This window comes from Malaya genurostris, chromosome 3 (genome assembly GCF_030247185.1).
Source record: "Malaya genurostris strain Urasoe2022 chromosome 3, Malgen_1.1, whole genome shotgun sequence".
NCBI classification, from domain to species: domain Eukaryota; kingdom Metazoa; phylum Arthropoda; class Insecta; order Diptera; family Culicidae; genus Malaya; species Malaya genurostris.
In genome coordinates this window covers 62482441-62495422 of record NC_080572.1, presented here as the reverse complement: position 1 = coordinate 62495422, position 12982 = coordinate 62482441, and positions in this window count along the sequence as shown.

Sequence of the window (12982 nt, the reverse complement as noted above, 5' to 3'; positions counted from 1 at the left end):
CACTATTTTATGTTATTATATACTATGTTGTATGGTATTATACTGCATTGCATTATATCATATTATATTGTATTATATTGTATTATATTTTATTATATTATATAATATTATATTATATTGTATTCTATTGTATTGTGTTATATTGTATTGCATTATGTTGTATTATATTATATTATATTATAGGGTTTATTATTAGTAGTACTACGTACCTCTGCGCAAAATATAAATTTGTTTTCCTTATAAGTTATCATTTTTAAAGTAACTTTCAACTAAATATCAAGGTCGCCACAAGCTGAGCTTCATGCCTACACGTGTGTCTGTGGTGACAAATGGTCGATGGAATGCGTTGATGGCAGAATGAGAGGATGAGAAATGACATATAAATTCAAGTAATATAATATCATAGCATATCGCAACATATCATTTTATTTATTCTATTATTTATTATATAATTCATTGTACTATATTATATTGTTTTTTATTGTTATTTTCATTATTATATTTATTGTTATTATTATTAATTTGTCATCAATAATAATAACATATATTATTTTTATAGATGTGGATATTATTATTATTATTAGAAGAGAAATATTCTACTTCCTGCAGTATTGCGAAGATAAGAGCATAACTGACACTACATTAACTGTTATTTTATATCATTGTATTATATTATATTAAATTAAAATATATTATATTATATTATGTTCTATTATATTATTTTGTAATCTATTATATCATTTTATGTTATATTAATTTCATTACACTATGTTTCATTGTATTTATCAATATAAAACATTTTGCACGGAGGCGTAAAGGGGAGGGAGCATCAGGGCATCGGACGAATTGATGACTGGACGAGGGATTGTGGATAGCCAGCCCAAGTCACTTGAAGGAAACTTGTTTCCTTCTGAAGGTTTGAAATGAGTCTGACGCGCCCTTCTCAAACAAACCATCAGGCGGATTCAAGCATGTATAGCGATATGCTTCATCCATGCACTGGATATTATGGTTGGAAGAGCATCTTTTATTCCCGCGGAATACGAGTAAGTGACTCTACTTACGTATCCGCCCAACCCTTTTTGTTCGCTTTTCGGTAACAGCTATAGTAAGAAGGTGAGTGGATGAGTCAAATCGGGGCTACTGTAAGTCTACCCGCATCCACTGGCAAGTCCTTGAACTGATGGTGGCTTCACTTCACATCACATCACATCACGAGCCATCTTGGCTTGCAAGACCAGCGTCCTATGCATTCAACCGCCAACCCGTGACGCGAGGATTTTGAGATCTGGCGATCAAATAAACAAATTTCAGTTTTACCGGTATTCGGTATTTGGGCTTAAAATTATTTCGATTTATTCGTCATACTAATTAATAGACATACGAACTATTTTTGGTTATGCTAGTCTCTGAATACCGCTTCTGGAAGTGGCATAAATAATAACAAAAACTTTTAAGAGGAACTCACTTCTACATCTAGTGGAACACTTAATCGATTGTTACACGTTTACATTAAAAGGAATAATTTTGAGGATTTCTATTTTCGATTCGTCTTGCAGTTCCAAAACTACGAGGTAATGAGTGATTGAAGTTTTAAACTGTCATTAAAAAGGATATAAACAAAAGGAATCATCTCACTGCTAGTTGTTCTTCTGCCTTGCAAATTTCAGACACACATTCTTCACTTATCATTCGCTTAGAATATTATAACGCAAAACATTCAAAAATCGGCTACATGAATATAGGGTCACCACCTCGGAAGCATTGCTCGCTCGGCAATAAAGCTTGCTTCATTTAGAATTAGAACAAACTTTTGCTCATATTGTGGCGCTCCTGGTGGACGGATTTGGAAGTTCTTGGCATCCACGTGTCGGGAATTTTGTCAGCTTCCCGTATGATTTTTGACATTCCGCAAATCGACTGTACTTTGTAAACAATCAACATGGAAGCCGAAAGAAGGGAAAAAATTGTGCACAGTTATTTGGAAAATCCATTGTGGTCTGCATCTAGGCTAGCTAAGCAACTGAAATGGCCCAGAAATACCGTATGGCGCGTTATCAAACGATATAAGGAAGCATTGACGACGATTCGGAAGCCTCAAGCCAATTGTCGGAGTGGAACTGTCGACTGGAAACTGCGTGGTAAGATTTTGAAGACGATTAAGAGGAATCCTAATCTGTCGGACCGTGATTTGGCCAGAAAACTCGATGCTGCCCATAGTACCGTAAGGAATCAAGTCGTATCGAGCAAGGAAACAGCCAAATCAGACCATAAAAAAGAATAGTGTGGTCGAAATTTGTGCTCGGAAACTATATGACCAGGTGCTGACCAAGTTCGACTGGTGTCTTCTGATGGACGATGAAATCTATGTCAAGGCTGACTTCGGGCAAATCCCAGGTCAAAAATTTTACTTGGCAACGGCTCGGGGGGATGTTACAGCCAAATTTAAATTTGTTTTTTTCCTACAAATTTGCAAGAAAATTTATGATTTGGCCGGGCATTCGCAGCTGTGGCAAAAAACGAAAGGTTTCGTTACAAATAAGACAATGACATCGGAACTATACCAAAAAGAGTGTCTCCAAAAACTAATTTTGCCATTCATTCGATCCCACGACCATCCCGTAATGTTTTGGCCAAATTTGGCAAGCTGTCATTACTTACAGCAAAGTCGTTCAAGAATGGTATGCAGTGAAAGGGGTCCAGTTTGTTCCGAAAAACCTTAATCCACCCAACTGCCTCCAGTTCCGTCCATTGAGAAATACTGGGCAATCATGAAGAGGAGACTCAAGGCAAAGGGAAAGGTTGTCAAAGACATCAATCAGATGACGACCTGGTGGAATAAGATAGCTAAAACGATGGACGAAGAAGGTGTGCGTCGCCTATTGAGCCATGTTACAGGAAAAATTCGAGAATTCCTTCGAAGCCGTGACGAATAATTTTATCCGTATTTTTTCTTAAAAGTATGAAGAAAACGCTACATTTGTATAAAAAAGACTTTGAATTCAATAATAAATAACTGAAATACAGACAAGGGTCTTTGTTCCAATTCTATCTTAAACAAGCTTTAATTTAGGTTGAAAAAAAACCTGCGATTGAAAAGGGATAATTCCGGAACCGGGAGTCGGATCCAGATGAAATTCAGGAATTCCATATGGGAACGTGAGACATTTCATTTGAATCTAAGTTTGTGGAAATCGGTCAAACAATCGCTGAGAAAAGTGAGTGAGATCCATTTTGGTATATATGACCACTGTTTCCGGTACTTCTGGACCCGGATACCGGGAACTAGGATAGCCAAAACTGGTTTGTTTAGATGCCTACTGATAATGACTATCGATTTGTGAAGTTTTGAGACCAGTTTAGAAATTTTTTACGTGTTTTGTTTCACCGGTTTAAGGGACGGTGTACAATATTGAACACACTTTACCCTATAACTCCGGAACCGGATGTCGGATCCGGATGAAATTTAGGAATCGCGTATGGGACCACGAGACCTTTCATTTGAATCTAAGTTTGTCGAAATCGGTTCAGCCATCTCCGAGAAAACCTAGTGAAATTATTTGACACATACACACACATACATACAACACATACAGACATTGCGTAGCTCGATGAACTGAGTTGAATGGTATATGACACTTTTCACTAGTCGGTTTTTCAAGTGATTGCATAACTTTTCTATATGAGAAAGGCAATAGATCGACATCGACCATCAGAAATGGATACGCACAACGAATTGTCCTCTGGGGTTAAAATTCCAGGATAGTTGAAATGGTGGAAAAACTCCAGTGATTGGGTTACAGTGGCCCTTATTACCGTTCTCACTTCCACTTTCACATTGACTTCACTTACATGTCACTTCACTTGATTTTACCTAGTACCGGTATCACGCATTGTGAAGTGATCACGTTGGTGGACAAAACTATTTTTTTCAACAAAATTTTGGTGGCGTGATGTTCATAATGACATCAAGTTCATTCAAGTAATTACTTTTGTCTTTGGAGCAACTTCCGTAACAAGGACCTACATTCACTTCACTTGATTTCCACCGTGAAGTGATATTCATAATAAGGGTCGAAGTCACTTCACTTTGTTTTCACCGTGTAGTGACACCGGTAATAAGGGCCAGTTACAGGGTGTTACAGGGTGATATGCCCCAAAAATGTGAAAATAATGTCACTCACTTTTCTCGGAAATGGCTGACCTGATGTTCACCATCTTAGATTCTACTGACACTCAATTCGGGATTTCATTTGGATCAAACCCCTGGTTCCGGAGGTAGGGTGTAAAAATGTTAATTTCAAGAATACTTTTTTCATAAGCTAACTCTTAATATTGGCTAGTGAATTTCTCTAGCCATGAGAGTCTGTAACTAAACAAACTATTGATAGTCTCATAAATAATCTGCTGAATTTTATCCAAATCCGATTACCGGTACATTTTTTTTCAAAATTTAAATCGCCATAGAGAATCTTATATAAATTTGTAGGTCCAATTAAAGTATGGTTGAATGAACGGAATTTCACTAGGTCGATATCCAGCTTTCGGTTTCGGAAGTACCAACAAGAGAAATAAAATGTGATCAAATGGAGCTCACTTCACTTTTTCACAAACTTAAATTCAAATGTGCAGCCGAAATCTTCAAAACTAATTTTAATTTTTTTAAATTGTACTGTTTCGGGGAGTTTCTGCTGTAATGTATAGAAGAGAATAATTAACATGAGAAAGGCAGCATTCCACCGCCACGTCACAACGAATATAATTAAGTGAATCTTCAGGAGTCGTCGGTTTTACTGCGGCCCGGTAGAATTTTCGTTAGTCCGGCAGTCCAGCTGCTGCTTTTTTTTTTGGTCCGACACTGCCAGGCGAAGTCATAAATACGTTAGTACATTTTTCATTAAGTTGTTGGTAACGTATTTCGGAAAGTGTAACGACTTAATTTCGTCGTGAAGCTTTACACGTCAAAGAAATAAACGCCTGAAAACATGCAACAAGCAGGGGTGGAATTTTCATTCAACAGCAAATTTTCGCTTCGGCTGGGCTAGTCTAGTTGAACTCCGAAAAGCAGTGAAAATGCAGCAAACGCACGAACGCGCATTCAACGATGAAAAACTTTCGCATAGCGACTGCAGTAAGTATGCAGATACCAGCAGTGCTTTTACTATCTCAGCTATCTCCCATCTAAACGACGTTTTTTCGCTGTAACGTTGACGGGATTTACTTTTGTGTGTAACGGAAACAAAAAAAAATTCTGCTTGGTACTTCGGCGATAGCTTTCAGCTGTTTCAAGTTTCATGCGGTGCGATACATCGCTTACAATGTACGAATACACTCAGAAAAATTCTCACTTCAATGCTACGTGAAAACGTATGTCATTTTTACTTTTCTTGTAATACTTATGTGAAGTATAGATAGCACAGAATGAACTCATGAACTCTTAGTCTACATTTGTATCTCGTAATATCTACGTGTTTTTGTCGTGAATACGACTTACTTTACTATGGGGTACCTTTTCAAAATTTACCCTCTGAGAGAGTGATAAGTTTTTGATCGTGAATACCTCGTGTTGTATAAAACGAATCAACATACTTTTTGCTACATGCCATCGGAAATATGATCACAATTTTATGATAAAATATTTAGTTGTGTGACATAATCTCAAATAATTCAAAATTAAACTTTTCTGAAATGTTTGGTATAAACGAGAAACAAAGAGGAAAGGATTCATATAATCTAACTACCAATAGAATCGAAATTTTTCAACTTAAGCGTGTAAAGAAAAAGCATTGAAGTATGTCAATAGAACACTATTGAAAAACCTGTCTCATTTGACTCATGCCAACACCAGCCAATCAGAACGCGTTCTGAGGAAGAGAACAAAATATCTGCTGCAGTACAACAAATCGTTCGAGAAAATGTTCCGAACAGTGTTGGTCCTTCTGAAAGGCAGGAATGAATCCCGTACAGCATCCGGAAAGTTTCTTTCAAAGAAATGCAAATCCGAAATGAAATATCGAAATTAAAATTCTATAAGCTGCTATTTTTATAGCCGTTAGGACCGCCCATCAGTGAAAAGGCTACAAACGAAATCAGGTAAAACAAGCCTCTCAACAAAAATTGGATCAGTTTGGATTCTATCGTCACTGCGAGCAGATGTATTTTGTGTCGTTTGCAAAGCTAGTTTCGCTTCCGACAAGAGCGATTACGTCACAGCTGCCAGTTGTTTGCATTGATGAAAAAACATCGGTGGAGAGCATTACACAAAATCAGACGTTCTAATGGCTCAAAAGTTTTCTTAAGAACCATTAGGATTTGTTGTTCGCAAATCGAAAGGAAATATCCTTAGTTTAGTGCAAATCTAGAACAGTTTGGTAAGATTTTTGCACTTTTCGCTGTGTTAAATTCACAGTAATCTAGATCAAGTGAAGCCTTTTTTGTTTTTGCGAAAAATGTTCCAGAGTTTAATGTCGTAGAGAATTACGCAATTTGACCCTTCTGAATGCTAGAAACGAATCCCTATAGCATATTGATAGTTTCGTTCAATAAATTAGGCCTATTGTATCATTGATCAACCCAGCGAATTAATGTTTTCTTTATTGGAAGATTATAATCGGTTGTAAACGCTACACCTACAAAAACCATATCAGTATCGCACCCACGTACAACAGTTCAGCCTGGAATTAGATGACGGAAGTCAGCGGCATCCATCGGAATTCGAATTCAACTCAGCACTCTCCATCACAAACGCTTGCATAAAAGGTTCTTTTCAGAGCCACCATTATTTTATTATAAAGAACTATACTGGTTATTTCATAATATTTGTGTTTCAGAATGTTAAATGTAACTAATCTGTACTTTAGTTTAGGTGCATCGTTTCAAATTCTTTGTACAATTTCATACAATTGATCAACTAATTGATATTCGGAAGTGTTAAGGAACATGTCAGTTGTTTTCGTATTCACGACATCCAGTTATGTTTCTGACCTTACCCACCCGCCTTTTTTTCGTAGATTCTATAGACTAATTTTGTGAAATTTAGACGAAGTATTGTACTGAAAAATTAATTACTTCCGGACTTACTTTTTACCAGAATTTTACTCAATAGTCACATTATTTTCATTTTCTATGTTGAATCTTAATAACGTATGTTGGTACTAAAAACTAATAAATTACATAGTCTATTGGACATAACATAGCGATAAAAATTGGTTCGCACGCAGATATTCTGAACATTTTACTTTTCAATTACATAGAATTTCGTTTCTTTTGAATCACTGGTGAAAAATATCAGAAATGCAGAACGCATTGTTTTAAATGTATGATCTGATCCTTTCTCTGGAGCAGCTAAACTGAAGCAAACATTGTTCCTTTTAAGGAATGCATTAAGCTAGAACTAGTAGTTCAAGAAGTGATTTCGTTAATCCACTTTTAGAAGATTGATGTGCTGGAGCACAATCTAGAGGTTTTGCCTTTTGAACTCCACTGTATAAAAAAACATTGAATTGAATTGTGTTTCAGTTTCGCATTTTTGATGCACAGAATTCGCGTAATACCAATTGGGCATGCAAATAAGTTGTTGAGGGTTGGTTTCGTAGGGCCATTTAGTAAACTTAATGAATGGTACATTTGCTTATAAATTATACTTCTGCATGGTACTAATATTAGACCGGAAAGTATACAAGAAATTAGCTGGACTTCATAGCTCTCGATAAAACTAATGAGCAATTATTTACCCTAAAATCACTGTGACAAATACCGTAGAAGGGTCAAAAAGGATTTGGCCTATGTTATTTGATCGAGGTTTTTCAACAGACGCCATATTGCGAGCACAAAATGAACATATGGTTGACAAAATGAATTCAAGTAAGTACGTGCCACATAAAAATTATGTGACATGTGGTATATTCAATCATGATCCGATTGTTGCTAAGAAGATCACGTCAACTCCGATGACAGAGCCATTTTCGGAATCTTCGTGTTTTTCCACATAAGGTTAACGTGTGGATTTTTTTGAGTGCATGCTGCTGGAACAGAATTGTATATTTTACTGATTTTTTTTGCACTCCCCGGCAACATACTTAAACTATCCGAAGCATTATACTGAATTCGATTTCGAATAAGAACCGGCTCATTGTCACTTCTAAAAAAACCACAAACGGAAGTTTCAACAAGTTGGCAGCGCATCTGGGACAATCGTGAAAGAATTGCTACAGCTTACCGAATAGAACCATCGGAATAACTTTTATTACCAACGAGAGACGGGATCAAGTTTCGTTCCAGTTGTGTGAGCTCCTTCCGGAACCAGTTGGGAAATAAGCCAGAACAATTTACATGCTGCTACATCCTCGATGGAGGCGACAGGCGGCGGCACGGAAGCAAAATACGTATGTAGCTGTCTTGATAAGATGAAAAAGAAAAGAAAGCTGGTGAAAATTGGGTCGTAACGAATCTTATAGCTTATGAGGATTTGGCTCGTTGGGCGTAACTCCGGAACTGTTGATGGCAGCTGTTGATGTTTGATACAGTAGTGATTCGAGGGACGTTGAACCTGGGAGTACATATTGTTGTGCACTTGTTAGAGGATTGTTTTTTTTTGTCCTGCTAACTAGATTCATTAATTTTTATCTAGAAAACAAAGTCGGCTACTACATTCCGAAATGGAACGTGATCTTCTGCTTTAAAAGACTCCGCAACCGATTCATCTTAGCAAGTGTTACGGTGTTTCCCGGTTGGGACTCGACCATACGACAGCTAGGTTCCACAACCGAGTACTTTGACCCAGATATATCTACACAATAAGAGCTAAAAAAGTAAGAAATTTGCAGTATAGTTTTCTTTCTTGCGTAAAAATAGAGCCCGGCTAACGCTGCTGCACTGCAACTGTACTGATTCATCGGAATGCTACGTTTTACGCGGAACCAACACGCTCCGCTTGCTTGGATGGGTTCTGGACAGTGTTACCGGTGGAGCCGTAAAACAGAGTATTGTAATTGTTTGTTATGATATTCTCATGCTGAAGTGATTTTCTGGAAGCTGCTCTCCGTGAAATACCAGTGGATCTGTTGGATTATTTTTAGAGGCAGTCGATTCAAGCAGAAATCCCGTCTAAATTTCGAGTTTTAATAAAGAGGTGATGTCCCGAAAAAAATTGCGATCAGATTACATGCATGTACAAAGAAACCGCATTGTGTTTGGGAATTTGATTTGCGTCGTACTGGTACGATACTGGTTCGGTATTCCGTTCGGTACTGTTTTTTTTGCTATTGAACAAATTATGTAATGCAATCAAACGATTTCTGTCGAACATCCCACAGAAGCATTATGAAATAGCAGTGGGTATTATTTTACTGGATGCTTTCGCCAATTTACTTGTGTACCAGGGCCGCCGAGGGAAAATTAGGGCCCGGGGGAACTGCAATATTACGAGCCCCTAAACATGGAAATTGAAAGAACCTTCTGAGCATTGGAATATCATCGAATCAAGAGATTTTTAAATACATTATTTTAACAAAATAATTTGCAAGTAGAGTTGGTTTCGATTTTTGATATTTTGATTTGTAATGAAGAATGAAAAACAGTTTTGAATCTTCGAATTTTCGGGCCCCCTGAATAAGTCCGGGCCCGGTGGATTCTTCCTACTCGGCGGCCCTGCTGAGCACATTCGACGAATAAGTTTCAATGGGTTATATTTGGAGTTTTTTGGGAATAAATATTTGAGCTACCGATGAAATCGAATGTAGTCGTTTCGCGACATCTAATTATGTAGATATTAATATAGCAATGTAGGCTTTCCGTGGAATTCAACTACTACGCTGAATCCTGCAGAGGGTATAGCCGGGTTTGCATATAAAAACTGCCCCCAGACAGAAAAAAATGGATATACGTTGTTTGAAAGGGTTTATATTAAAGATGATTCCCAAAATTTAAACCCTTTAAATGCCATATTGGTGGAGTTTGGGACCGTTCATGAACCACGTAGACCAAAATCTGGTATTTTTAAACACCTACCCCCCTCCCCCCTCGTAAACTTTCGTAGGCTAGTGTCAATCACTTCACATCGCATTTAAATAAAATCATACTGAAACTTATAGATACTTGAATTTTACCAACGAAACTGCGGCTATATTTCAAATGCATCACATTTAATATTCAATTCGCTAGAGAGCAATTCCAGGAATGAGTAGACGAAAAAGTGACAACATCAGAATCGACCTTCTCCGATTTGATTGAAACTTTGCACATGGCTTCACTATGGCAAACCATAAGTTTTGAACTGATGGAGAGGTCAATCCGACTCACGACTGATTTTTAAAAAGAGCGTATGTATTTTTGCATTTCACAAAAATTGCCTTTTTCAAATCGTTGTAATTCGGAAACCGTTAATTGTACAAAAATGGCGTTCAGGAAGAAGTTGTAGAGAATCGATTGGGTACTCTAAAAAAATATAGACTTAAAAATTTTTTTGATTTTTCTCTCAATAATTACAAAATAACCCGAAAATGTTAAATAAAACAAAAGCATGGTTTTAATTTTTTTTTTGATAATTTTTATTTTAAAGCTGTTATTAAAACCTACAGATTGATGGCTATCCCATCCGTGCCTTTTGAAAAATGAAGAAGTTACAGCTAAAACAATTTACATATATATTCGAAATTTCAATTTCTCGTTGAAAAATAATCATTTAAACAGTAGAATATTGTTCTACAGGTTAAAGGCAATACATTTGTTCATGATATCCTTTCTTCTAAAAGTAGCTGTTCTTGAGATACTTGGATATTTAATTATGTTCGAAATCTCGGCTAACGGATTTGCTGTTTACGGTATATTTGTTGTTTACTGACAAGTTTAGAGAAATGTCGAAAAAAAGCATGTGGATTACTGAACAATCAGCAAAATGTCGTGTTGCCGATCTAACAGTTCGGCTGAAAAGTTCGTATCGTTTAATAGAAACACACATTTTTTGCCAAAATTCGTTTCTATTATTCAACATAATTGCCATCAGAGGCGATACAGCGATTATAGCGATCTTCCAACTTTTCGGTACCATTTTTGTAGTACGATTTGTCCTTTGCCTCAAAATAGGCCTCAGTTTCAGCGATTACCTCTTCATTGGTTCTAAATTGTTTACCAGCGAGCATTCTCTTGAGGTCTGAGAACAGGAAAAAGTCACTGGGGGCCAAATCTGGAGAATACGGTGGATGAGGGAGCAATTCGAAGCCCAATTCGTTCAATTTCAGCATGGTTTTCATCGACTTGTGACACGGTGCATTGTCTTGATGAAACAAAACTCTTTTTCTTCTTCAAATGAGGCCGTTTTTTCGAAATTTCGTCCTTCAAACGCTCTAATAACGCTATATAATAGTCACTGTTGATGGTTTTTCCCTTTTCAAGGTAGTCGATGGAAATTATACCATGCGAATCCCAAAATACAGACGCCATAACCTTACCGGCCGATTGTTGAGTCTTTCCACGCTTTGGGTTCGGTTAATCGCGTGCAGTCCACTCAGCTGACTGTCGATTGGACTCCGGAGTGAAGTGATGGAGCCATGTTTCGTCCATTGTTATATATCGACGAAAAAAATCGGTTTTATTTCGATATAACAGCTCCAAACACTGCTCAGAATCATCAATTCGTTGTTGTTTTTGATCGATTGTGAGCTCACGCGGCACCCATTTTGCACAAATCTTTCTCATATCCAAATATTCGTGAAAAATGTGTCCAACACGTTCCTTTGATATCTTTAGGGTGTCAGCTATCTCGATCAACTTCACTTTACGGTCATTGAAAATCATTTTGTGGATTTTTTTCACGTTTTCATCGGTAACAGCCTCTTTTGGACGTCCACTGCGTTCATCGTCTTCGGTGCTCATATGACCAGTACGAAATTTTGCAAACCACTTACGAATTGTTGCTTCGCCCGGTGCAGAGTCTGGATAACACTCATCAAGCCATTTTTTGGTATCGGTGGCACTTTTTTTCATCAAAAAGTAGTGTTTCATCAACACACGAAATTCTTTTTTTTCCATTTTTATCACAATAACAAAAGTAGCTTCACTCAAAATGCAATATCTCACAAACTAATAATCAGACAGCTGTCAAATTTATACACGTATCTTTTGAAGGTTGGTACTAACTGAAAATGGTATGGATTTAATTCTAGTGGCGCCCTCTCATAGAAACGATACGAACTTTCCAGCCGATCTGTTACTTCAGCATTTCAAAATGCCGAACTCGAGAATCGGTTTTATGTGTGTAAGTGAAATTGAAAACTATCTACTTTTGTCAAACACTTGGGGTTTGCCTTTCTTTTATTTTGTATGCTAATTAATTAAAATAAACATTATCAAAACACCCGTTTCCCTAACCCTTAGTTTTTGTGATAATTATTTCATACAATAATAAAGAAAATTCCTTTCTACGTTAAATTACTGAAGACACGACAATCAATGAATAAATCCTTATCGCTTTTGCCGAGCTAACAGCAAAATTTCGGTAGTAATTGACAGTTAACAAATTTAGGATTGCTGAAATTTTCAATAACAACACATTTTGCCGAGACGATTACCGAGTATTCTGCTATGCAAATGTCGGAAGTATGTAGGACTGATGAGTCTGGTGGCAATTCTATAACTGTATATAAATTAAATGTACGACATCGTTTTAAAGCATCAAAACGGGTTGAAGCGTAATCTTTTCCTAGTATTTCATGCTCTAGTAGCACCATTACCATCCAGTTGATCGCAGTTTCGTACGCGGGCAAGTCATGACTAAACGGACATGGTAGTCACGTGCGTACACATACGGATTTTTAATGCAAATATCTACGCCACGTATTCGTTTGCTTCTTATGCTCAGTGATAAATTCGAATGGTGTAAACGATGACAGTTGCTTCCCTGTTCGTCATCTCACGCGGGAACTGCGCTCTCGTTCGACCGTAGCACCCATAGTTGCCACCGGTTAGCAAGTTCCAAATTAGCATA